General features: G+C 37.4%; 1 protein-coding gene and 1 pseudogene across 2 annotated transcripts in view; one reads left to right on the top strand and one right to left on the bottom strand.

Moving 5' to 3' along the window:
- Nucleotides 1-27,407, bottom strand: part of Frmpd4 (FERM and PDZ domain containing 4) — an 862,356-nt gene that overhangs the window by 772,169 nt on the left and 62,780 nt on the right. The gene's annotated exons all lie outside the window — the stretch shown is intronic.
- LOC104855198 lies at nt 811-27,407 on the top strand (annotated as a pseudogene).

The raw sequence follows: 27,407 nt of genomic DNA, 5'->3' as shown, positions 1-27,407 counted from the left end.
TAAACAAGGCAATATATATGACACATTTGCTTGACCTCAATAATCTACAGTAATCATTTCACTATGTATATATACATCAAGATACAGCATTGTATACACCTTAAGTATATACAATTTTTGTTTATAATTTTTAAATGGTTATAGCTTGACGTGGTGGTGCACACCTATAATTCCCGCACTCTGGGAGGCTTCAGTGGAAGGATCTCAAATTCCAGCCCAGCCTGAGCAATTTAGTGACTTAGTGAGACCCTGTCTCAAAATAAAAACTTTTAGGGCCAGTGATTTAGCTCAGTGGTTCTGCTGCCTGCCTCGCAAGTGCAAGGTCCCAAGTATGATCCATGGTACAAAAAAAAAAACTTTAAAAAATTCTGGAAAAGGAAGCCAAGGTGGCTGCCAGGCTGATCAGGTCAAGGCCCAGAGTAGCACAGGTTAATGCTGTACACAAGCCACTTCATTACATTGTGTTTCTCCCAAGAGATAAATACCAGTTGGGTAAGACTCTGCCTGTAAGCCCCACAAAGGAAAATATTACACTGCCTGGATGGTCATAGTCATGGGTGGTAGACAGTCGTTTTAATATCCAGGGATCATTGCCCTATTCAAACTCTGCCAGATACCCAGGAGGGTGCACCAGCTCAGTCTTGGCCAACCTGGGAGCTCTGCAGTGGGCTCACAGAGATAGTCACCACAGTCATCCTCAGCAAGTCCCGTTCAAGTGCTGTACTTGGGTAAGGAACTTATTTAAAACTATGTGTGTCCCTTATTTATTACTTGAACTTGATCTAGTGGGCTTATCATGAGGGCAGACTTCCACAGTCAGCAAAAATGAATGGCTCTGAGGATCTTCAGGAATCCTATGACTTTGACCGTGTCATCATTGTGAGAGGATCAGGAAGCCTGGTAGTTGCCAAGGAGGCAGCCAAATACAGCAAGGAGATGGTCTTGGATTCTGTCACTGGAAATCCTCTTGGAACTAGATGGGGTCATGGAGGAATATGTGTGAATGTGGGTTGCATACCCAAGAAACTGATATACCAGGTGGCTCCATTAGGACAATCCCTGCAAGACTCTCATAACTATGGATAGAAAGTCGAGGATATAGTTAAACATGACTGGTAAAAGATGACAGAAGCTGTACAGAACCATATCAGCTTACAGAACTAGGGTTATTGAGTGGCTCTTCAGGAGAAAAAAAGTAGTCTATAAGAATGCTTACAAGCAATTTGGTAGTCCTCATAGGATTAAGGCATCAAATAATAAGGGGAAAGAAAAAAATATTCAACAGAGTAATTTCTAATTGCCATTGGTGAAAAACCACATAACTCAGGCATCCCTGGTGACAAAGAGTACTGCATTACCAGTGATGATCTTTTCTCCTTACGTTGCTGCCTGAGTAAGACCCTGCTGGTTAGAGCAGTCTATGTCGCTATGGAATGCACTAGATTTGTGCCTGGTGTTGGTTTAGGCATCACTGTTATCCTCCTTAAAATTTGACCAAGACATGGCCAACAAAATTGGTGGACACATGGAAGAACATGGTATCAAGTTTATAAAACAGTTTGTACCAACTGGAGTTCAACAAATGGAAGCAGGGACACCAAGTCCACAAAACATAATAGCTCAGCCTACCAATAACAAGGAAACCATCAAAGGAGAGTATAATATGGTGTTGCTGGCAATAGGAAGAGGTGCTTATACAAGAAATACTGGCTTAAAAAGCGTGGGTGAAAGTCCATAATAAAAAACTGGAAAAATATCTGTTATGAATGAGGAGCAGACCAATGTGCCTTACATCTATGCAATAGGTGATATCTTGGAGGCCAAGCTGGAGCTCACCCCAAAGGCCATCCAGGCAGGGAGACTGCTGGCCTAGAGGCTCTATGGTGGCTCCACTATAGAGTGTGACTATGAAAATGTTCCAACCACTGTGTTCACTGCTTTGAAATATGGTGTTTACAGATTTTCTGAGGAGAAAGCTATGGAGAAATTTGGTGAAGAAAAGTTGAGATCTACAATAGTTTTACAATAGTTTTCTTTGGCTTGTTGGAATGGACAATTCCATCAACAGAAAAAACAAATGTCATGATAATATGCAAAAAAGAAAGCCTGCAGAGACCAACAGCAGTTTGCGACCTTCTACTGGGCAGGCTCTTCAGCACGGAGCAATAGAGGAGCATAGAAGCAGTGCAAGACCCTCTGTTAGGTCCACTCCTTCAGCTCAGTGCAAACAAGAGAAAGAGGGCCTCTCAGAGGCTCCTAGATGAAAATTGAAGCCAACTGGAAAAGTGAAGAAAATCTCTGTGATAAAGGCACATCACAACACCATAATTGGTAAGTCGGAGGGACCAGCACATCACATCGGAACCTGGTCTAACTTCAGAGGAAAGACAGCTGAAACCTGCAGTAGAAACTTGCAAAGTTCAACCCAGCAGGTGGTCAGAGATCTCAACTTGGGCCTGTTAGCTGGAAATCACCCTGAACCTCAGGGGACAGATGCTGGCTTGCTGAGGCTAATTAAATTAGATCTACACACTCCTGCCCATACTGTCTATTGTGTCAACAGAGGCATAGCCTGAAGGAGGCCCCCTATTTCTGTTAGTACTTCTTATTTTTTAAGTAATATTTTTCTCTTATCTTTAAACATTTAAAATTTTTTATCTATCTTTCTCTTTTCTCAAATTTTTTCCTTTTTTAATAATTTTTACCTTCTTTTCTTTCTCTCTCCCACCTTGATCTTCATTTCTCTCCATTTTTGTTCATGTTCTTATCCTAATTCAAATTTATTTTCTTTTTCTTTTCTTCTCTTTTTCCTCTCAATTGCCATTAGTTTTCAAAGACAGTGATTACAGTCTCTAGTCTCCCTATTGCTACCAGTTTGTTCTGTTCTTGTGTATATTTTGTTCTGTCTTCTTCTCTTCTCTTCAACAACTTCCTGAGTTTGTGTGATCTTCCTATGTCCTCTGATATCACTTCTAACCTTTCTCTGTCCTAGCTATCTATTCCTCCTTCCCCAACTCCTCCTAAGTCCCCAACCTGAAGGGCAGAGTTGCTATATTGAAGAGTTTATTCACTATAAACATATTTTGGGCTGTCCTCAACTATGATTCAATTCATAGAGTTCAAGGTGATAAGATTAATGACTACCTCAGATTGTCATTTTCTAAGCTGTGCTTGATGCTATTGTGTTGCTGATTGTATCACTTGGGCTAAGCTGTTGTGATTGACCTAATCAGTTGTCCTTCCTGGTATAATACAAATGAGATTGCCTCAAACTCATTAGATACTCAAAACCTAAAGACCAGTTGCATCTGGAAGACTGAAGTATTAACACAGGAATTAAATCAGGACAGTGCCAACAACAAAAATAGAAATGAGAAGGCATTTAAACAAGGCACAAACACAGACTTCCAACTCACCAAAGGTAAACTCTGGGGGAAATAAAGTGGAAAAGTCTAACAGTCGACCATCTGGACACCCTGAGCCAATAGAACAGGAAGTAACAAAACAGATAAAAGAGGCTCTACAAAAATTCAAAACAGAAATAATTTCCCAGATAACCACAGAGATGGTAAGAAGAATGAAAGACAATGATTAGAGACTCTAGAACAGAAACAGATTTAAAAAAAACGATCCCAGGACCATGACATATGTAAATCAATAAATGTAATACACTATATTAGCAGAGTCACGGACAAAAAACATATGATCATCTAGAAAGATGCAGAAAATGCATTTGACAAAATTCAACACTCATTCATGATAAAACCCCTACAGAAAATCGGAATAGATTGTCTTTATCTCAACATGATAAAGGATATATATGAAAAAACAACAGCCAATATCATACTAAATAGTCAAAAACTGAACACCTTCATGCTAAACTTAGGAACAAGACAAGGATTTCCACTATCACCACTCCTGTTCGATATAGTTCTAGAAACATGAGCCACAACAATTAGACAAGAGAAAGAAATAAAAGGAATAAAGATAGGAAAGGAAGAAGTTAAACTGACACTATTTGCTGATGATATGATACTCTACATAGAAGACTCAAAAAACTCTGCCAAAAGACTTCTAGACTGGACAGATTCAGTAGAGTAGCTACATACAAGGTCAACACTAAAAAATCAATAGCCTTCTCGTACACAAATAACAGACTCACTGAGAGAGAAATTAGGGAAACAATTCCTTTCACAATAACATCCAAAAAAAATGAAATATCTAGGAATCAATCTAACAAAGGAAACAAAAGACCTCTACCCAGAAAACTATAACACTCTGAAAAAAGAGATCAAAGAGAATGTAAAATAATGGAAAGACATCCCTTGCTCCTTGGTAGAAAGAATTAACATAGTGAAAATAGCCATGCTTCCAAAACTGCTATACAGATTCAATGCAATCCCTATTGAAATCCCAATAGTATATTTCACAGAAGTAGAGAAAACAATCCAAAAATTCATTTGGAAGCAAAAGAGACCTAGAAGAGCAAAAGCCATTCCAGGCAACAGAGACAGGGGATATCGCAATTCCCAATTTGAAACTATACTACAAAGTCACTGTGATAAAAACAGCATGGCACTGGCAAAGAAACAGACCTGAGGATCAATGGAATAGATCAGAAGATGCAGAAACAACACTAGACATACTCAGCCACCTCATTTTTGACAAAGGAGCCAACCATCCTCACTGGAGGAAAGATAACTTCTTTAATAAATGGTGTTGGAAAAACTGGCTTTCAACTTGCCAGAGATTAAAACTAGATCCCAATCTTTCACCATACACTAAACTAAAATCCAAGTGGATTAAAGATCTAAAATATCAAAACAGAAACACTAATCTTACTGGAAAATAAGGTAGCACTCTGGAAAACACTGGTATAGGTAAAGACTTTATTAACAAATCCTCAGTAGCACAAGAACCTACACAAAGAATCGGCAACTGGGATCTCATCTTTTTAAAAAGCTTTGCATTGCAAGAGAAATCAGCAAAAGAGCTAAGGGACAATATACAATGTGGGAAAAAAATTTTACCAGCTGTTTCTCAGACAAAGGACTACTATCCAGAATATATAAAGAACTCAAAAAACAATCAGACCCCCAAATACAAACACCCAATTCAAAAATGGGCATCTGAAATGAACAGACATTTGTCAGACAAACAAGTAAAGGCAGCAAATAAATATATGAAAAAATGTTCAGTATCACTGGTCATTCGAGAGATCCAAATGAAAACAACACTGAGATTCCACCTTACCCCAGAAAGAATGGCTGCTATCCAGAAATCAACCAATAACAAGTGCTGGAGGGGTTGTGGGGAGAAAGGAACCCTTCTCCATTGGTGGTGGGAGTGCAGATTTGTGTTAACCACTGTGGAAATCAATAAGAAGGTACCTCGAAGAACTAGGATTAGAGGTTCCATTTGACCCAGCTATTCTTCTGCTGGGTATCTTTCCAAAGAATTTAAAAGAATAATACCACAGTGATGTATGTGCACCCATGTTTACAGTGACACAGTTTGCAATAGCTAAAACTTGGAAACAACCCAAATGCCCATCAACTGGAGACTACATAAAGAAGATGTGGTTTTTCTGTAAAATGGAATACTACTCAGCCATGAAGAATGAGAAACTACAGACATTTATAGCTAAATTAATGCACATTGAGGCTGTACCCTTAAGTGAAATAAATAGGACACACTTGAGTAAATGCTGAATGGTTTCTCTGGTGTGAAAAACTAAAAGTGTAAATAAGATTCAAATGGTATAACTGATAGTGTGAAATAGGACAAAAATGGCTAAAGGAGAAGTGGGAAGGGAGGAGAAAGGAAATAAGGGAAAATAAAAAACGTGAAAAATGGAAAAACTGGAAACAAAGTCTTTGTAAATAGGGAAGGGCAAAAAGGGTGAAGGGAGATCAGGGGCATGGGCAAAATATAAGAACCAAGGCATGTCATATAAAGGTACAAGATCCCAGTGATAAATGTAACTGTATTGTTTGCTTTAAATGTACCAATAAACTTGATGGGGGTGGGGGAAGAAAAGGATGAGTTGCCTCACTTGGAACCTACCCAATTGTCTCATGAAAGACAATTTCCCTATGACTCAAACATGCCATCCTCCTTACTGTCCAGTTTAGCATGTAGTTCCAAAACAGGAAAAATAGTAATTGATTTTTGCCTCATTTGGCCGAGGTATATGCTACATATACTATAACACTGATTATTAATTTTACCTTCAGTTTAGAAAGGGAGATTGTGACTTGGCAGTATAGCTTGATTCCCACCATCATTCATTAGAGAGTCAGATGTATACCCTCAGATAGGAAAAATGGTAAATATCTTACTTGACCTGGCTTATTCTGTATTAGTCTAAATGAGCTGAGAGAGCTTGCAATGGAAAGCAGTTTTTGCTTAAAACTTTTTGGTTTTGTTTAGTGGATTTTAGCTTTAAGCTAAACACACGATACAATTTGCATTCATCGTGTGTGTATGTATCTTTTGCCTTAGAAGAGCTACATTAATAGAAAAGTAGGTCTTTCTACACTTAGGATTTAAATGTTTTGTAGTACTCACTTTTTTCAAAGGAAGCTATTAATACCAAATATATCATAAATATTAATAATCATAAATATGATAAAGTATTATCTTTGAACATAGGTGGATGTGAAGGATTTTTATTAAAAAACAAGTGGTTTGACCTTTTATATTGAAAGATCAAATGTGGGTGGTGGATTTGGGTAAAAGTGTATGCTCTGATAGCATCTTTACAGACAAGTTAGGGACCCGCTGTCTTCAATGTCTGAGTGGGGCTACTGATGTCAGGCCTCCTACCTGCAGTTCTTGTGGCTCTTCCATCACTCTCCATGCCTACTATACTGAGTGGTTGCTTAAAGAAAAGTTCTGGGCTACTTCAGGGACCCCATGAGTCTGACTGGCTTCCAGGCAGAAGAACTTCAAGCCCTGTACATAGGATCCAGCCTCACATCCTTATCCCACCTGGAGAAATTGGAGAAAGGGAAGCGGGAGTGGCAGTTGAATAAGTTTACTTTTATTTGTATTTTTTTAAAAAATGTTTCCCCCAAGTCAGCTAGTGTCTGAGACTGGAACAGTAGGCATTATAAATAGGGGACCTAATCATGTTGAGATCTCTCTTGGTAGATGAATATTCTGTCTCACAAGAAAGACTACTTCACGGACTTGCCCTGTTTCCATTCTGTGATCATCCAATGTACTATGACTCATTAAATGCCATGGATTTTTATTACAAATCTGCTGAAAAGAGAAAAAACACTGTGAATGAGTAAAAGGTGTTCATACATTCCACCTCCCAACAAAAAGCTGGAGATGCAGATTAGTGCAAAGACCCTGGGTTCAATCTCCAGTACTTTAAAAAAAAAAGTTCATGTAACCTAAAAGAACAAAAACAAGTATATAACTTCATGTACTCTAAAAATTAAATTTCACATTGTTTTGGATTACTGTTTATATCTAGATATCCCCTCAAAGCCTTATGCACTTATAGGCAGGCCTTTGATGAGGTGATTGGATCATGGGGGTGTGATACTCAGCAGTGGATTTTCTAGTGATGAGTCTATAGCTAAATGTGCTGTTTGGAACGTGAATCCTGGTAGAGGAGGTGGGTCACTGGGTCCAGCCATGTCCTGGAAGAGTCTACCTTCCTCCCTGTCTCTCCTTGTTGTCACACCATGAGCTGTTTTTACTCTGCCATGCTGCCCTGCCTTGGAGCCAGCCCACCATGGACTGAAACTTCCACAAACTGACTCAAAATAAACCTTTTCACCTTAGACTTGTGGGTGTTAGGTATTGCATCTCAGTGACAAAAATGTAATTAAGATTTTGGTACCAGAAAAGTAGGAGCATTGCTATGACCTGACCTGACCATGTGATTCAGAAGTATTTGAAACTGGCTTATAGGAAGAGGTTGGAAGGTTTGGAGATGTCAGTTGGAGAAGCAGCCCTAAAATTCTGAGAGCCCAGCTTGATGGGCCAGTCTGGTCAGAGCTAAAAAGACCAGAATGTTGACAGCAATGCAGCCAGGCTCAAGAGGTGTCCATTGGAAAAAAGGATTTCATTCCAGGCTGCTGGACTCCAGGTCATGTGTATTATGCTGTGGCAGAAAATTTGCCAGCATTTTGTTCATGTTTGGAAACTTTGCAGGTGCCCGAGATTAAGAGCAATAGACTAATTAATTTTACAGAGAAAATTTCAAGACAGTCTAATATTGAGTCTGTGGCATGTTTGTTGGAAGTTTAAAGCCACATCTATGTAGAAAATCTGAGCAAACGGCACAGCTGAATGATTTAAAAAGTTTTGAATTTGGCCCAAAAGGAAGCTCTGGCCAATTTGGGTCCTGCAAAGATGGAGTAAAAGAGAACATGTTACTGAAAAGATTAACATTAAAAAGAAACCAAATACTTTAGGATAATAGGGAAAATGTCAGAAACCAGCAAGGCCCACCCTTTTCAGGCTCAAAATTGCCAAAGTGAAAGACTTTGCTTTGAGAAAAGAGGCCCAGGGCACCATGCTCCAAACTGGTGGTAGCATAAGGAATGGGAATTGAGTTCCCAGATTTCAGTTAACCATGTTCAGCCATCCAGGTACTCAGATGTCTCTGCAACCACTGGCAGATGCAAAAGATCTCAGCTAGAGCTACAGCTAGCAGCAGACCTCAGCATCATCCATGTGGTTCTGGTTTTACCCATGAACAGAATGCAGGAATTGTAGGGTCAGGGAGGCTTCCACCGAGATTTCAGAAGAAGGTCTGGGAGGCCAGGAAGCATGCTCCTGAGAGGACAGGGTGTGAAGCTGTGAGAGTAATGCCAAAGGTGCAGTGGAGATCACAAGATGTGGGGAAAGCCACGAATGTGGACCATCTGAAGTCACAAGGAATGAGCAAAGTCAGCCCCAAAGAGAAGCCATGAGAGATACAACTACCATCTGCAATGCTAAGGGGTCTAGTCGCCCAAGCCCCTTGAAATTCACATCTTGCCACAGATTGCCCAGGTCCTGCACATGGGACTACAGAATTTAATGTTTGCTCTGCTGAATTTAGGTCTTGCTTTGGTCTCACTCCTTTCTAACCCCTATGTCTCCCCTTTGAAATGGGAATGTTTAGCCCATGTCTTTGTAAGTTGTCAGTGTTTAATTTTCTTTTTTGATTCTAATAGAGGTTCACAGCTAAGAGTTTTCCTTAAAGTCTCAGAGGAGACTTTGGACTTGGACTTTTCAGCAATGCTGAAACTGTTAGGATTGTGGCAACTCTTAGAAATGGACTAAATGAATTTTGCATTAGAGTATGGATGTGAATCTTTCAGGGAGAAGGGATGGAATGTTATAGTTTATATCTAGATGTTCCCCCGAACTCTCCTGTGCTCATAGGTGGGGTCTTGGGAGGTGATTGGATTACAGGGGCATGACACTCATCAGTAGTTTAAGCTACTGATGACGTTATAGGTAAATGAGATGTTGGAAGGTAAAGCCTGTTGGGACAATGTGGGTTTCTGGGAGAATGGCCTGGAAGGGTTTATTTCCCTCCCTCTTTCTTTAATCACCCTCTGCTTCCATCTGCCATATCATGAGCTCTTCTCCTCCACCATGCCTCTCTATCACGCCGTTCTGCCCTGGAGCCAGCCAACTCTAAAGTGAAACTTGTACAGACTAAAGGCCAAAATAAACCTTTTCTCCTTAGAGTTGTGGCTGCCAGGTATTTTGTCTCAGTGACAAGGAAGTAACTAAGAAACTTGGTCTTCAGTAAACTAAAAGGTAAGCCAAGAATCTTCCAAGCCATAACCCACCACCATGATGCCTGGGTTAGTGTCATCCCCCTTTAAGTCACTAGTCTCAAGCCATTTGGAAATGTCCTCCTGGTAGCAATACCTATGTCTCAAAGACTATTTACTGCATGCCATTCTCCAGCAAGTACCAGATTGAAGACTCTCCAAATCCCACTTCTTTTAATCCTAAAGTGGAAGAATGAACAGAACTCACCTAGAAGCAGCAGCCAAAAACAGTATATTTAACTTAACAACTTTATGACATATCACCTTGTTTTATTAGACCTACACTCTGAGGAGTCATTGTTCTGATGTTATCAACCACTAGAAATAACACCAATAGAATTAATACTGAGTAGATACTCTTTTCTTTCTTTCATTTTCTTTCTTTTTTTTTTTAGTCCTGGGATTAAATATAGAACCATCACACTGAACTACATCCCCAGACTTTTTAAAGTTTTGTTTTCTTCTGAGATAGGGTCTAACTAACTTGCTAAGTTGCCCAGATGGGGCTGGAACTTTTGTTCCTCCTACCTCAGCCTCCCAGAATACTGAGTCTTCAGGCATGTACCACCGCACCTGGTCTGGCATTTTCATTTTGAATTTAGACAAAGAAATGAGTGAGAAAAATGGCATCTGAAGATGTAAAATTTCTGTCACTGATTTCTTACTGCCTGAAATGGAGTGCTTGTGCTATAATACCTTTGAACCAGTATGAGCCCAAGTTGTCCCCTTCCCCATGCTGAGATAAGGCTGCACATGGAGATCATGATCCTGGGCCAACCATAGTCTTCATTGAGCTGTGTTACACGTCAGGTTGACTTCTAGGAACAAGAGTCTCACTTGAAAATCAGGGACATTCCAGGTAGATGAAAAAAAGAAGAAAAATTTCCATTCCTTCTCTAGCTCCAGTCACCAACAGACACACACATATATACACACATGCATGTACGCACACACATCTGCACACAATTTTGTAGGGTTTGCCCTTGACAAAATGTTGAAAGAACTATACTGAAAATTTGCCAAACTTCTGAAGTCTCAAACTTGGATTCACTTCTTTAAGCAGCCGACTTTCCTCTTCTACTTCAGACAACAAACTGAAAGTTTCAAGTTTCTTTTTTATTTTGCCCACAATGCTCCAAGAACAGGAATCACTGAAGCTCCAATGGGGACTAAAGATAAATAGGGAAGGGGAGGGGAAAGGAAATAAGGGAAAAGAAAAAATACAAGAAAATGAAAAAATGGAAACAAAGTCTTTGTAAATAGGGAACGGTGGAGGGGGTTAAGGAAGGGTAAGGGGAATGGGGAAAAATGAGAACCAAGATATATCAGGTAAAGGCACAAGATCCCAATGATAAATGTAACTGTCCTGCATACTTTAAAAGTACCAATAAACTCAATGAGAAAAAAAAATAGGGGAAATAGTTTCTTGTGAGACTACATGGGCCAGCTAGTTTATACACATACACCAGATTTCTCACAATCCAAATCCCATACTGAGCTAATGTCACTCAGTAGCATTACATTTGTCAAATCTGGACCTGGGACCACAAAAATGGAATCCATGCAATAGCCTCTTCTCAAAATCTCTATTTTTGTTTTAAGTCAGAATATACTAATAGTGTACCCTTCAGAGCCACTAATCCATGAGCCAAGGAGGAGATTCTAGGAGTTTTAAGGAATATCTTATTAAATTCTAGCTTAGCAAAGCTCTCAAGTGATTAACCTACACATATCCAAATCTATCATTTGGTTTTTGAGGAGGGAGGGGAAATGTTGTAAGGATTCATATGCTCTTGATCGCTAGAGCATTGATTTTTTTAAATGTTATACCAAGATGCTACATTAACACTTTAATTGGCCAGAATACCAGGAACCATGAATGACTTACTAATTCATTTTATTTTAAAATTTATCAAAAAGCTTTGGTTTTCAATTCTTGCTGCTAAAGATCTCTATAACTATATTATTCTAATAACTTTCAAGATTGTTTTTATTCATAGGAGCCTTTCCTCAAGCAAAACCCTAAATGGAAGCCAATATATGATGATCATAAAGAAGGGCTATAGAAGTTGTGCAGGCATCCATGGTTCAGGCTGTCCCCCTCCTCTCTTTGAGAGCTCTGTGACTCCCTACCCTAGTTGTGGGTACTAACGAGGTGCTTCAGAATACATGTGTCTCATTCTATTTGGGTTTCTATATCAACGAATCATCAACTGTATGACTCCAAAACAACAGAAATTTATTTTTCACAGTTCTGAAGGTGATCTTTACTCATCCACCCAATTCCAATGACAATGTCTTCTGGAAACACCTCCCAGACATATCTAGAAATAGTTAAACCACTATCACACTGAGAAAGCACTATCAGGAGCATTGCTAGTCAGAATTCCAGAGAGTAAAAGAGTTAGAGCTACTTGCAAATTGCCTTCTAAAACCTCTTCTTGAAAATTACCTATATTATATCTGCCTACACTTCATTGGCCAAGTCGAGTCAAATGACCATACCATCAAGTCACATGATCATACCTTGCTTCAAAGGGGAAGCGAAGTGTATGAAACTCTATAGTGTGCTTCAAGGAAGGAGAGCTGGAAAGATTTGGTAGACAGCCCTTTGGATTCTCATAGCCCCCGCAGAGTCTGGCACAGCAAAGAGTAGTAAAACACAATAACTGTATCCCCCTCCACCCCCCCCACACACACACAATGTAAATATTTATACTCTGTAGGTTAGAAGAGGATTGCGCATGACCTCACATTAGTTCAGTTACAGTTTTGTGGGTGAATGACTTTTGGGGGCCAATTTCACAAAACTCTGTTTTTCAAAGCTTTGAGGATTTCAAAAAAAAAAAAAGCAAATGACTGTGGGAATGTGCTATGCTCAAAAACATGTATTCTTGCTCAGCTTTATATTTTCCTATAATTTGATTCTTTCCACAAAGTCATCATTCATTTGCAAATTCAATGTAGAGTCAGTATAGCCATTACTTTGAACCCTGGGAAATGTCTCCCAGCTCTGCTACTTACTACCCGTGTTTAACCATAGACAGGTAAATTAACTTTTCCATTGCTCAGTTTCCTTTTTTGATAAAAATAGAAAAATAAGGGCTGAGGATTTTAGCTCAGTGGTTCTGCCGCCTACCTTGCAAGGGCAAGGACCGGAGTTCGATCCCCGGTACCAAAAATAAATAAATAAATAAAAATAAAATAATAATAATAATACTTTCCTCCTAGGATTGTTATGAATATTAAATGAGACAGTATATAGAAAATAGATATGATAATGCTTAAATTTGAGCTGTTTTGCATTAAATAAATAATTCAATTCTCATATGCATATATTTTAAATTTTTGATGTTCTTAAGCCATAATTATACCCTACAATTTCCTCACTTTGCTCACAATTTCCCCCCAAGATAAAACACCCTTTTGCTCTACATCATATCCTAGTTTCATTCTACTATTGCTGAGGAAAGTAAGCTGATAAACAAATCTCTAGTCGGGGCACGGTGGATAGTTTAAATTGTGTAGAAAAGAGTTCTCACATAAGGTCATGCTTTGGAAATACAACAAAAATAATGGATTTAGTTCTTAAATCTTGTTCCTTAGCAATAAGCACACAGAGAAGGGCAGTTCTTTGCTCTATGACAGGAAGGGAGAGAATCTTATCTTGGCAGCATACCTGCTATCGCTCCTAATTTATATAGTATATGAGAGCAGTTGACCATGAGCAGCTTCCTGTTCTACTGCCTCCAATCCTCTAGGTACCAGGATGTAAGGAGTAGCAACTGCTCCTGGGGGCCTCATGTCTACTCCCATGGTGGGTGGCCAGAGAGAAATGCAAACTAAAACAACACTGAGATTTCACATTACCCCAGAAAGAGTGGCTATCATCAAGAAATCAAATAACAAATGCTGGTGAGGCTGCAGGGAATTAGGAATGCTTCTACATTGCTGGTGGAACTGTAAATTAGTACAACTAGGGAAATCAGTATGGAGATTCCTCAAAAAGCTACAAATACAAATTCCATTTGATTCAGCTATTCTCCATTTAGGTATCTTCCCCAAAGAGTTAAAGCCATCATATTACAATGATACATCCATATTCATGTTTATTGCAGCACAACTTCTACCAGCTAAATTGTGAAAGTGATCTGCATGTCCATCGACAGATAAATAGAAAAAGAAAATGTGGTATTAAAACAGAATGGAATACTACTCCGCTATTAGTAAGGATAAACTTGAGTCATTTATGGGTAAATGGATGAATCTATAATTTTAAGTGAAATAAGTCAGACAAATAAGCTTAAATATGATTTCTCTTTTATGAGAAATCCAAAATATAAGAGCTAAATAAAAGATAATAGGAAACTGGGGAATGGATCTTTTGCAAAGGAAAAGGGACCAAGAGATGGAGGGAGGGAAAGGAGATGAAGAAGAAAGAATTAAAATGAGCTATGTACATGCACCAACTCCCCTTGATGAATGTAATCATTATTTACTGCAATTATGTATAATAAAAACAAAGAAATGCTAAGATACCATCAATAGCTGGAAATAAGATTTCTAGATAAAGGCTAAAATGATCATAAGATTTTTATCACAAGAAAGAAAAAGGTGAAATAACAAAAATCATTGCCTATAGTCTCTAGGTCAAATTACAGAAATAAGTAATAGAAATGCCAGTAATAGTCATACCTCAGAAAGTCACGGTTAGTCCAAATTAATATCACAGAGCAAAGGCCAGTAAATAAATTTTTATTGACATAGAGCTAATACATTCATTTACATGTTGTCTATGACTGCTTTCCTGATATCAACAGTTGTGTTTTGATAGCTGAGACATGGCAGAAAATCTAAAATATTTACAGTATAGCCCACTAGAGAAGTCTGCTGATCCTTGCCATGGATTACTCAGAGCCCCAGGAGCTGGCAACATCAAGTATCTGAGAGAATTGAGGAAAAGGTGGATTGATTTAAAAAAAAAAAAGGAGGCTAGCTGAAACTATGTTTAAGAAACAATCACATTTCTAGTTTCTCAAATCCAAGGAAAATACAGAGATTAGAAAGAGAGAGAATTTATTGAACTTAAAAATAAATTGCATTGAGTAAATGTTCCAAAAGTAGACAAGAAAAAATGGGTTAGTCCACTTATCCAATATCTGGATGTAATAAGATATTCAAAAAGAATATAGAGAAAATGGTAGATGGGAAATCACTGATGAGTGTTATGGTTTAGACTTTTAACGCCCCCCCCCAAATCACATGTGTACAGAGGTAGGGTTTTTCAAAGGTGGCTGGATCATGGGGGTGCTATACTCATCAGTGGATTGATCCGTCAGTGAGTTCATAGCTGGGTGTGCTGTTGGGCGATGGGGCCTCTTGAAAGAGGTGTGTCACTGTGGTGCCTTTGGGTGGCATAACTGATCTCCCTCCCTGGGTCCTCCGTTCTCTCTACTTCCTGCCCACCATGCTGTGTCTTCCTTGAAGCCTGCCAAGCAAGAAATGAACTGTGAGCCAAAATGTACCTCTCCTTTAAATTACAGCTGTTAGATACTCTGTCCCAGTGACAAGAAAGCAACAAATTCAAATAAGAATATAAAGAAAATGGCAGGCGAAAAAATTATTGATGAAATCATCTTTAAAAGTTCATATACTGGGTGAAGGGAGGGCAGGGATAAGGGGAAAAAATGAGAACCAAGACCTGTCATGTAAAGGTACAAGATCCCAATGATGAATGTAACTGTACGGTATACCTAAAATGTACCAATAAACTCAATGAGGAAAAAAAAGTTCATATACTAAAGGGCATGAATACTGAGACTGAATGGGCCTAGTACAGGCCCAGCAAAATGAATGATCGGAGACCCAAACTATAGGGTATTATCTTATGAAAGAGCAGAATAAAGGGTGGATCCCTGTAGCTATGTGAGAGAAAAATTCAGGTCACAAAAAAAGAAATTAAGAATTAGAACAGCTTGGATCTTCTCAACATTAATGCTGAGACCTACAAGACACACAGTGAAGCAATGCCATCAAAATTCTGAAGGAAAACTGTATCATCTTCTGCTTAGCACAGAGAGATATTCAAGAAATGTTTATTAAACTGCATCCAATTACTAACTTTATTCCTGATTTGTATCCTCTTTTTTCCCCTCTCTGCAGTAGATGCCCACTGTATGACTGGAGTCTCTCCATCTGTCCAGGACACCACTATCCCTAACCAGAACCACTTCATTACCTCTGCAACTGGTCTCTCTAAGTATACTTTTGTCCCTTAATCCTATCTCCTTACAGCAGCAAGTCAACTTATTAAAAATAAATTGGACCAAGTAAATCTCCTACTTGATCTGTCCAATGGCTGGCCTTGCTTTTATAATAAGTTCTGTGACAAGAACGACAAAGTCCTGCATGACTGATCTCTTGGCTGTTTCTTTAGGTTCATCTCACTAAGTTTGTGATCTTTTCTTGGTAGAAAGAACTCTGCTCCTTTTAGCCACATGCCCCTGCATATGACATTCCTTGCACCTCAAACTCTTATACATCACTCTCCTGTGGCTGGATCCTTTGCATACTTCAGACCCTAGCTTTAATAAGACATCCTCAGAGATGCCATCTCTGAACACCAGGTAGAAAGGAGCTACCTATTTCAATTATTCTTTGTGATAATATGGTGTTATTTTCCTTCATAATACCAACAACACCATACAGTTATCTATTTGTTTACTTATTTGTGGTATGTGTCCACATAAGTATACATTTTGGGAAAGCAAATACAAAGACTGCTTTGTACACTATTATTTCCACAGTGTGCATCATACTGCATGATAAAAAAAAAACTTAGTTTAAAAAATAGAAAGAAAAAAGGACAGGAGAGATAGAGAAAGCTAGGAAATTCCCATAGCTCAGCAGAGGTAATTTCCAGCACCCAAGTTCAGTCGTTATAATAATTGGAGAATCTCCTGTGGAATTCCACCCAAATTTCTAGTTATGAGGCATAGAAATTCAACTGAAATTCTAGACTTTCACCAGTGTGGGAGACGGCAAAATTGATTATGCCCCTAAGCAGTCTGTAATCAGTGTAGACTGTAAAGACTTCACCCCATAATTGGCTTGTTTATAGAAGTTGAGTCTGGCTGAAGCCTACTTGCCAAGGTCAGAGTGATTTGCATCCAAATTCCATTCCCACAACTAAAACCTTCTTAACTAAAAGGACGATGTTCTAATTGCAATCATATATTTCATCTATTCTGTTCCTAATTCAAGAATGCTTTGTCTTGTCTCTTACAAGCCTCGCTTACATTAATTTCCATAGAAACAACCATACAACTGCACATCATTATGCATACTACTGCCCTTGCATGTAGCTTGCCTTTACCCCAATTGATTACTAAGAAAAAAACAGTGGCTTAGCCTGGCCAGCACCTTTGTCAGTTGCACTGGCATTGGTTGCCCTGATTTCTGTCTCTCTTAGTTCTGTCTTTTAATTTTTCCCCCCTCAGGACTACGTCATATAATGAGTAGGAGACTGGAGCCTACTGCAGAGCCTCCTGGTAATGTTTCAGGGGTCCCCAATATAACAAGGGTACCTAAGTATTCCATCACTCATTTCTGCTCAATGATCAACATTATTAAGGTGTAGTTCTTTTATGGCGCAGTCAGCTGGTATAATGAAGAGCCACATATTACAAAATCTGAACACTTGCTTTCACCCCATTTACCATATAATGGCTAAAGTAACCTTGGATTTTCTGCTTTTAAAAACTTGACCCCACATATATGAAATATCCAGAATAGGCAAATACAAAGAAACATTAAGCAGATTTTACTGGTTGCCTAAGTCTGGTACTTAATTGCCACGAATAGTGAAGAAGGGGGAATGGAAAGTCACTACTTAATAAGTATGGCGTTTCCTTTTGTGGTGATAAAATGTGCTGTAACTACCTAGTACTGATGGCTGCATGTTTTAGATGTTCTAAATATCCCCAAGTTGTATGCATTTAAATCGCAAAAAATAGTGAATTTTATGTGTATTTTCTCACTCTAAAAGGTAATGTAATGTGTTTTCTTTTACATATTCTAAAATTAGGAGATTAATATTATGGGAAGTGATACAATACTTAATACTTATTTATCAGATAAAAATATCTGGTCCAAGGGGGGATTTGGCTCAGTGGTTACACTGCCTGCCTTGCAAGTGCAAGGACCTGAGTTTGTTCCCCGGTACCAGAAAAAAATCTGGTCCTTGACAGATAACTAATATTACTATGTTTGAGGAAACTTACATTACCATTAGATTTCATGAGACAGGAAGTTACTATTTCTCCCATAGTCATGCTGCAAGCACATTTCTTCTTGTGCTTCCTTGGTATCTTAATTTTTATTTAAATAATCACAATTTTATTTAACCAATGATAAATTTTTAAATGTACCTAGCAATTAGAAAAACAATCAACATAATAGCCCAGGAAATATTCACAAGGTAAGCTTTCAAACCAATCTTACTATTAAAATGTAAAATCTCTGTAGAGGTCTTTCACTTCCTGGCTTAGGTTAATTCCTAGGTATTTAATTTTTCTTGATGCTACCATAAATGGTATTGTTTTCATAATTTCCTCCTCACTGAGTTCATTAATGATGTACACAAATTCTATTGATTTTGTGTGTGTGTGTGTGTTTTTTGTCTCCTGTTATATTGCTGGAATTGGTTATTAATTCTAACAGTTTTTTGGTGGAGTTCTTTGAGTTTTCTATGTAGAATATCATGTCATCTACACATAATGATAGTTTGAGTTCTTCCTTTTCTATATGTATCCCTTTTATTTCTTTCTCTTGCCTGATTGCTCTGGCTAACATTTCAAGAATGTTGAATAGAAGTGGTGATAGTAATGCTTTCAGTTTTCCCTGCACTGAATTGTCACAAATGGCTTTTATCATATTCATGATGATCCTTTTATACCTATTTGATTCAGAGTACTTACTATGAAGAGATGTTGGATTTTGTCAAAAGCTTTTTCTGCATTTATTAATATGATTGTGTGTTTTGTCCTTGCTTCTGTTTATATGGTGTATTACATTTATTAATTTGCATATGTTTGTCTATCCTTACAACTCTGGAATGAAACCTACTTGGTCAGGATATATAATTTTTTCGATGATGTGTTGCATTCTATTCACTAATATCTTGTGGAGGAGGTTTATATCAATGTTCATTAAGGATATGAGCTCGTAGTTTTCTTTTTTAGTTGGATCTTTATCTAGTTTGGGGATCAGAGTGATGCTAGCTTCCATAAGTTAGTTTGGAAACAGTCCTTTTCAACTTCTTTCAAGAGCTTGAGGAGTTTTGGTGATGTAACACCCTTTAAAGTTTTGTAGAAATCAGCACTGAATCCATCAAGGACCTGGGCTTTACTTAGTTGGTAGGTTTTTCATTATTACCTCAATTTCATTGCTTGTTATTAGGTTTTTACCACTTTTGTGGCTTCTTGGGTTAGCTTTGGTAATTTCTGTAAGTCTAGGAATTTGTCCATTTCTTTTCGATTTTCCAATTTGTTAGAGTACGATTTTACATAGCAGTTACTATCTTCTGGATGTTATTGATGTTTGCTACGATTTCAACTTTTTCATTTCTAATTGCATTGATGTAAATCTTTTCTCTTTCTCTTAGCAAGCTTGACTAAGGGTGTAATCTATTTTGCGTATTCTTTCAAAGAACCAGCTCTTCAACTCTTTAATTCTTTGTACTGTTTCATTAGTCTCAATTTGACTGATTTCTTCTCTAATCTTCATGATTTTCCTTAATTTCAGTTTGGGCCTGGATTGATGTTTTTCAAGCATCTTAAATTCTTCATAAGTAATTTATTTGAGCTCATTTTGCTTTCCTAATATGAGCATTGATTGCAAAGAACTTCCCTCTTTAGGACTGCTTTCATCATGGTTCAGAAGTTCTACTTGTACAGGCATTGTCATTAACTTCCAGAATTTTTTTTAAATTTCTTACTTGATTTTTTTCTGTGACTCATTGGTTGTTTAGGAGTGTATTACTAATATTCCAGGTACTTCTAAATTTTCTGTGATTTCTTCTATGTTTTATTACTATTTTCACTGCACAGTGGTCTGATAGTACACATGGGGTGATTTTGATTCTTTTATATTTATTTAAGAAGGCTTTGTCAACTAGTATATGATATATTTTGGAGAAAGTACCATGTAGAAAGTTGTAGAATGAATACTCTGTTGTAGTAGGGTGGAATACTCTGTAGTTATGTATTAAGCCCACATGTTCAAGGGTATGGTTCAGCTCTGCTATTTTTTTACTGATGTTTTGTTTAGTTGATATATCTCTTTGTCACAATCAGGTGTTAAGATCCCCCACTGTGACTGCATTAGGACATTGAAAAAGACATCAGAAAATGGAAAGATTTCCCTTGCTCCTGGAGAGGCAGAATCAATATTGTCAATATTGTGGCTATAATCCCAATCAGAATACTGGGACCATATATCACCAACCTAGAGAAAACAATCCTATAATTCATATGGGACCAGAAGTGATTCAGAATAGCAAAAGCAATTCTGGGAATCAAAAGCAAAGAAGGAGGCCTTACAATACTGACTTTAAACTATGCTACAAAGCAAGAGTGATAAAAACAACATGGTACTGGCACAAAAACAGACATGTGGATCAATGAAACAGAATAGAGAATACAGAAACATCCCCAGCCACACTCACCTATTTGATCTTTGACAAAGGAACCAAAAACATACAATAGAGGAAAGATATCCTATTCAACTAGTGGAGTGGAGAAAACTGTATATCTCTTTGTAGAATATTGAAGCAGAACCCATATCTCTCACTACTAAACTAAAATCAAAATGGGTCAAAGATCTAAACATTAAAACATAAAATAAAATCTACTAGAAGACAAAATAAGTAAAACATTTGATGTCATAAGTGTAGAAAAGGATTTTTTAAACAGAATTCCAATTACCCAAGAAATAATAACAAGAATCAACAAATTGGATTATATCAAAGTTTAAAAGCTTCTGCACAGCAACAGAATCAATTAGTAGAGTGAAGCAACAACATGCAGAATGGGAAAAATATTTCAGAACTCAAAACATTTAGATCACTTAAAATAAAAGACTCAATCAAGAAATGGGCAAGTGAAATGAACAGACATTTCTCAGAGGAAGAAGTACAAATAGCCAACATACATGGAAAAATGTACGACATCTCTGGCCATTAGAGAAATGCAAATTTAAACAACCTTAAGATACATCTTACACCAAAATCAATGGCATTTATCAAGAAGCCAAGGAATAACAAATGCTGGTGTGGCGATGGTGAAAAAGGGACCCTCCTACATTGTTGATGAGAATGCAAACTGGTACAATCAGTATGGAAAAGATTATGGCGATTTCACAAAAAACAAAAATTATACATTCCACCTGACTCAGATATTCTCCTTCAAGTTATCTTCCCCAATAGCTACAAACATCATACTACAGTGATACATGGGCACCAATATCTACAGTAGCTCAATTCATAATAGCTAAGTCCTGCAAGCAGCCAGTGTACCCATCAACAGATGAATAGATAAAGAAAATGTGACATCTATACAAAATAAAATACTACTCATCTATAAAGAAGGATTAATGTAAGACATTTGTAGAAAAGTGAGTGTATCTGGAAAATATAATGTAGAATGAAAGAAATCAGTCACAGAAGCTTAAACACTATATGGTATCTTTCATTTGAGTCTAAGAGAAAGAACAAAGAGCATAATGAAGGATAGAAGGAAACAAAGGGCTATAGCTCTTACAAATAGGAACATTTCCAGGAGAGGATGGGCAAGGGGAAAGAGGGAAGGGGAGTAGAAATAAGTAGAATTAAGATATGCCAACCAGAAATCCAGAGGATCATCAATAATACCTACTTCAAAAACCTGTACTCAAATAAAATGGAAAATACAGAAGAAATGGACAGATTCCTAGACACATAAGAACTTCCAAAGTTGAATGAAGAAGATATAAAAAGTCTAAACACCCCAACTACATTCAGTGAAATTGAAAATTAATTAAAACATTACCAACAAAGAAAAGCCCAAGTTTTGATGGCATCAAAGCTGGATTCTAAAAGACATTTAGAGAAGAACTATCACCACTACTCTTTAAACTCTTCAATGAAATTGAAATGGAAGCAATACTTCCAAATTCATTCCTGGAAGCAAGCATTACTTTGATTCCAAGACCAGGGAAAGACCAAACCAAAAAAGAGAACTACAGGCCAATCTCTCTAATGAACATAGATGCAAAAATCCTCAATAAGATACTGGCAAACAGAATACAGAAGATTACCAAGAAGATCACAAACCATGAACAAGTTGGATTTATCACAGGGATGTAAGGATGGTTCAACATATGTAAATCAATAAATGCAATACACTATAATATCAGAGTCAAGGACAAAAAACACATGATCATCTAGAAAGATGCAGAAATGCATTTGACAAAATTCAACACCCATTCATGATAAAACCCCTATAGAAAATTGGAATAGGTGGAATTTATCTCAACATGATAAAGGATATCTATGAAAAACCAACAGCCAATATCATTCTAAATGATCAAAAACTGAACACCTTCATGCTAACCTTAGGAACAAGACAAAAATGTCCACTATCACCACTCCTGTTCAATATAGTTCTAGAAATATTAGCCACAGCAATTAGATAAGAGAAATAAATAAAAGGAATAAAGATAGGAAAGGAAGAAGTTAAACTGTCACTATTTGCTGATGATATGATACTCCACATAGAAGATCAAAAAAACTTTGCCAAAACACTGTGAGACTTAATTGAAAGATTCATTAGAATAACAGGATATAAAGTCAACACTCAAAAATCAGCCTTCTTGTACACAAATAACAGACTCACTGAGACAGAAATTAGGGAAACAATTCCCTTCACAATAACATCCAAAAAAATGAAATATCTAGGAATCAATCTAATGGAGATAAAAATTCCTCTACACTGAAAATTACAGCACTCTGAAAAAAGATATAGGAGAGGATATAAGAATATGGAAAGACATCCCTTGCTTCTAGGTAGGAAGAATCAACATAGTGAAAATGTCCATACTTCCAAAACTGCTATACAGATTCAATGCAATCATGATTGAAATCCCAACAGTAAATTTCACAGAACTTGAAAAAGCAATCTAAAAAATCATTTGGAAGCAAAAGAGACCTAGAATAGCAAAAACCATTTAGGCAACAGAGACATGACAGGGGGTATCGCAATTCCCAACTTGAGACTATACTACAAAGCCACTGTGATAAAAACAGCATAGCACTGGCAAAGAAACAGACCCAAGGATCAATGGAATAGATTAGAAGATGAGAAACAAAACCAGATGTACTCAGCTACCTCATCCTTGACAAAGGAGCCAACCATCCTCACTGGAGGAAAGAGAGCCTCTTTAATAAATGGTGTTGGAAAAACTGGCTTTCAACTTGCCAGAGATTAAAACTAGATCCCGATCTTTCACCATGCACTAAACTAAAATCCAAGTGGATTAAATATCTAAGTATCAAAACAGAAACACTAAACTTACTGGAAAGCAAATTAGGCAAAACTCTCAAAGACATTGGCATAGAAGACTTTATGAACAAATCCTCAGCAGCATGAGAACTTGCACAAAGAATCATCAATTGAGAACTCATTGCATTAAAAAGTTTTTGCATTGCAAGAGAAATCACCAACAGAGCTAAGGGACAACCTACAATGTGGGAAAAAATTTTTACCAGCTACTCCTCAGACAAAGAACTACTATCTAGAATATATAAAGAAATTAAAAAAAAAATCAGACCCCCCCCCAAATACAAAGAAACAATTCAAAAACGGACATCTGAAATGAACAGACATCTCTCAGACAAACAAGCAAAAGCAGCAAATAAATATATGAAAAAATGTTCAATATCACTGATCATTAGAGAGATCCAAATGAAAACAACACTGAGATTCCACCTCACCCCACAAAGAGTGGCTGCTACCAAGAAATCAACCAATAACAAATGCTAGCAGGGCTGTGGGGAGAAAGGAACCCTTCTCCATTTTTGGTGGAAGTGCAGACTGGTGCAACCACTGTGGAAATCAATATGGAGATACCTCAAAGAACTAGGATTAGAGGTTCCATTTGACCCAGCTATTTCTCTGCTGGGTATCTTTCCAAAAGAATTAAAAGAATCATGCCACAGTGATATATGTGCACCCATGTTTATAGCGGCACAGTTTCTAATAGCTGAAACTTGGAAACAATCCAAATGCCCATCAACTGGAGACTGGATAAAGAAGATGTGTTTTTTCTATGAAATGGAGTACTACTCAGCCATGAAGAATGAGAAAGTAGAGGCATTTATAGCTAAATTAATGCACACTGAGGCTATGCTCAGTGAAATACATAGGACACACTTGAGTAAATACCGAATAGTTTCTCTGGTGTGAAAAACTAAAAGTGTAAATAAGGTTCAAATGGTATAATTGGGAGTGTGAAATAGGAAGAAAATGGCTAAAGGGAAAGTGGGAAGTGGAGGGGAAAGGAAATAAGGGAAAATAAAAAATGTGAAAAAAGGAAAAATGGAAACAGTCTTTGTAAATAGGGAAGGGTGAAGTGGGTGAAGGGAGGTCAGAGCATGGGGAAAATATATGAACCAAGACATATCATGTAAAGGTACAAGATCCCAATGATAAATTTAACTGTATTGTTTTAAAGGTACCAATAAACTTAATGGGAAAAAATTCCATGTACAGGAACCTAATAACCTCGATAAAGGTAATGACTACATGTCATAAATATGAGCTAAGAATAGTAATAACATAAATGAAAATGAGAAAAGAAAAATCTCTTTCTCATTGAGTTTATTGGTACCTTTTAAGTATACAGTACAGTTACATTTATCATTGGGATCTTGTACCTTTACATGACAGATCTTGGTTCTCATTTTTCCCCAACCCTTCCCCTCCCTTCACCCCCTCCTCCCTTTCCTATTAACAAATACTTTGTTTTCATTTGAGAAAAAGAAAATTTAGAGACCAAGAGAGGAAAGTGGGTGGGAAGGGGACTAAAAAAAATGTGGTGTATTATGTATACGTATTCACTCTCCAAGATGAATGTAAACATCACGTATTGCAAACATGTAGTAATAAAAGAAAAAATATGAAATATAAAGACTCACATAAAGTTTTTCTAAAATACAGCTCTTTTAAGCATAAGTTCTCCTTAGGAGAGATTAGTATAGGCCTTTACCTTGCTATTTATATGCATCAAAATCAGAACCTAGGGCCAGGGATTTAGCTCAATGGTTCCACCGCCTGCCTTGCAAGCATAAGGACCTGAGTTCGATCCCCGGTACCAAAAAAAAAATCAGAAACTAAATTGTAATCATGTTTAGCCTCTGTCCATCATCAAAGTGTTAATATTCATATTCATCTTTTCTTCACATCTACTGCATATGCCCTTCCTAGAAGCCCCACAACTGATAAGTGACAATTGACAAGGTGATTAGTAGGCCTCAGGAAGGAGAAAGAGGACCTGATATTTTTAAGTACAGCAGAAAAACTTTCTCAACTTTCACAACAAGAAACATGGACCTCCACAATTACAGTAATGCAAAAAAAATGCTTCCATGCTTTCAGTCTCTCTTGCATAAGTCTTTTAAACTATGAGATAAATCTAGATACTTTCTTGAAGCCAACTGGATTTCTTCAAACTTTAAATACTGGATATATTCCAACAAAGGCAATGTTCTCTGTAAGCTTTTAAATAGTTGAGACTGAAGTATTGCTTAAACAAATTAAGCACTGCCCATGCTTCTTGTTCTGGAATTAGCCATTGTGTATGAGAGCTGTTCTCCCTATCTACAAGGAAGTGTTGTGCAAGAAGTACCTGCAGATATAAAGTAGCATCTGGCTAACTGTGGGGGAGGAAGTGAAGAATGTCCCCATATTTTACTAAGTGCTGGGGGGCTATAGGGAATGTAGTTCCAAGTAAAAACCAGAAGTACCCAGAGGTAAGCATATGGAATTTCTCATAATAATGACCTCTTAAATCTCCCCACAGAACTGTGAAAAAATTACCAACAATTTATTGTACTGATAGAAATCCAGTTATAGTGGCCAAGGTTCATTAATAAAGTGACATATATATATATATATATATAATATATATATAACCTTGACCGTCCAAATTCACAAGAAAAAAACAACTATACATAACTTTTATTGCCTGTGGTTTTGTTGGTCACATACTATGATGCAGGTTTTTCTTCCTCTGCAAACAAATTAAATTCAACCAAAAAATGTGATCTGGGGTAATAATTGTTTTATCTTCCAGGAGATTATGCATTCCTTTGTTGCTCAATTCATATGTATTTACCGACCCTCTGCCACATATCAGACTCTGTTCTAGGTCTTGGAGATAGAGTAGTGGGAGAGAAAAACATTGTTTATCATTTTACAGAGTTTGCAATCTTGAAAATAGACATATCAGTAATGACACATAATTGCTTTAGAAATGAAAAGGGCTTCTTTATCAAGTAGTTTTCCCAAAATGCTAAATATCACCCAATAATATTTAGCAGAAACATGATATTTTTCCACACAGGAACAGAAAATATTCTCCAAATCCTCTCTACATTTATAAGGATGATCCACTAGACCACTCTCACCTGATGGAGACTTTCCTGGGAGTACCTATAGACTGTCCCAAGCATTCAGAGATGCTCTCCATTTTTCAATAACTTTTCATATCAATGTTGTGCTTGGAGAAACTGGAAGTCAAGGTCCCTTTTGAACTTAATATCCTATTTCTATGCAGACTGACTCATGGGCAGAATGACTTACATGAGGCCTCAAGAATACTTCCTGCTGTAAGAGTGGAGGCCCAAGTAAGGGAAATAAACAGACCTAATCTTACCCTCAAGTCTCAAAACTCAGTGCAGTGGCACAAGAAGCATGCACTGGTACTCCCATCTACCTGCTCAGAGCTAAAAAAACAAAAAAACAAAATCCACACATCTAACTTTGAATTCATAGAAACTGAGATTATCAAGTAGTAGGGTGGTTGGCTGCCAACATCAAACCATCTTGATAAACTCTTCATCCTTTTAGGAATAACTGGTAAGGACATATGAACCAGGAGAGCAGGTATATACCATGAATAAGTTAAGACTATTTAAGAGAAATAAAAATTCTACAGCTTCAGTTCTCTCCTGAAGAGTTTAATTTAAAAAGAAAATTAGCACAAAGGCAAACATAAATGAAGGGGAAAGGTTACTGCATACTTGGTACCAGATTTATCAACTGAATCATAATTAGAAGCCTTACCACTGAAATAATGCAATTTGATGCTACATTTACTCGAGTGAGATACTGATTGTCCCTAAAGAAACTCAGAGCTAACCTCAATAATGTCACCAAATATTTTGGAAATTTAGTTTTAAGTCTACAAATGCATATGATTGTTCTTCCTAATTAGGAGTGGGTACAACTGGTTCCTGAAATAGAATTGGCAGTGGAGGCACTGAGAACCAATGATGCTTTTGAACCTTTGTGA

The sequence above is a fragment of the Fukomys damarensis genome, unplaced genomic scaffold (genome assembly GCF_012274545.1).
Source record: "Fukomys damarensis isolate Sample0158 unplaced genomic scaffold, DMR_v1.0_HiC HiC_scaffold_39, whole genome shotgun sequence".
Classification (NCBI taxonomy): domain Eukaryota; kingdom Metazoa; phylum Chordata; class Mammalia; order Rodentia; family Bathyergidae; genus Fukomys; species Fukomys damarensis.
The sequence above is the reverse complement of the archived record's forward strand: the minus strand, read 5'-3'. Positions and strand labels throughout refer to the sequence as shown.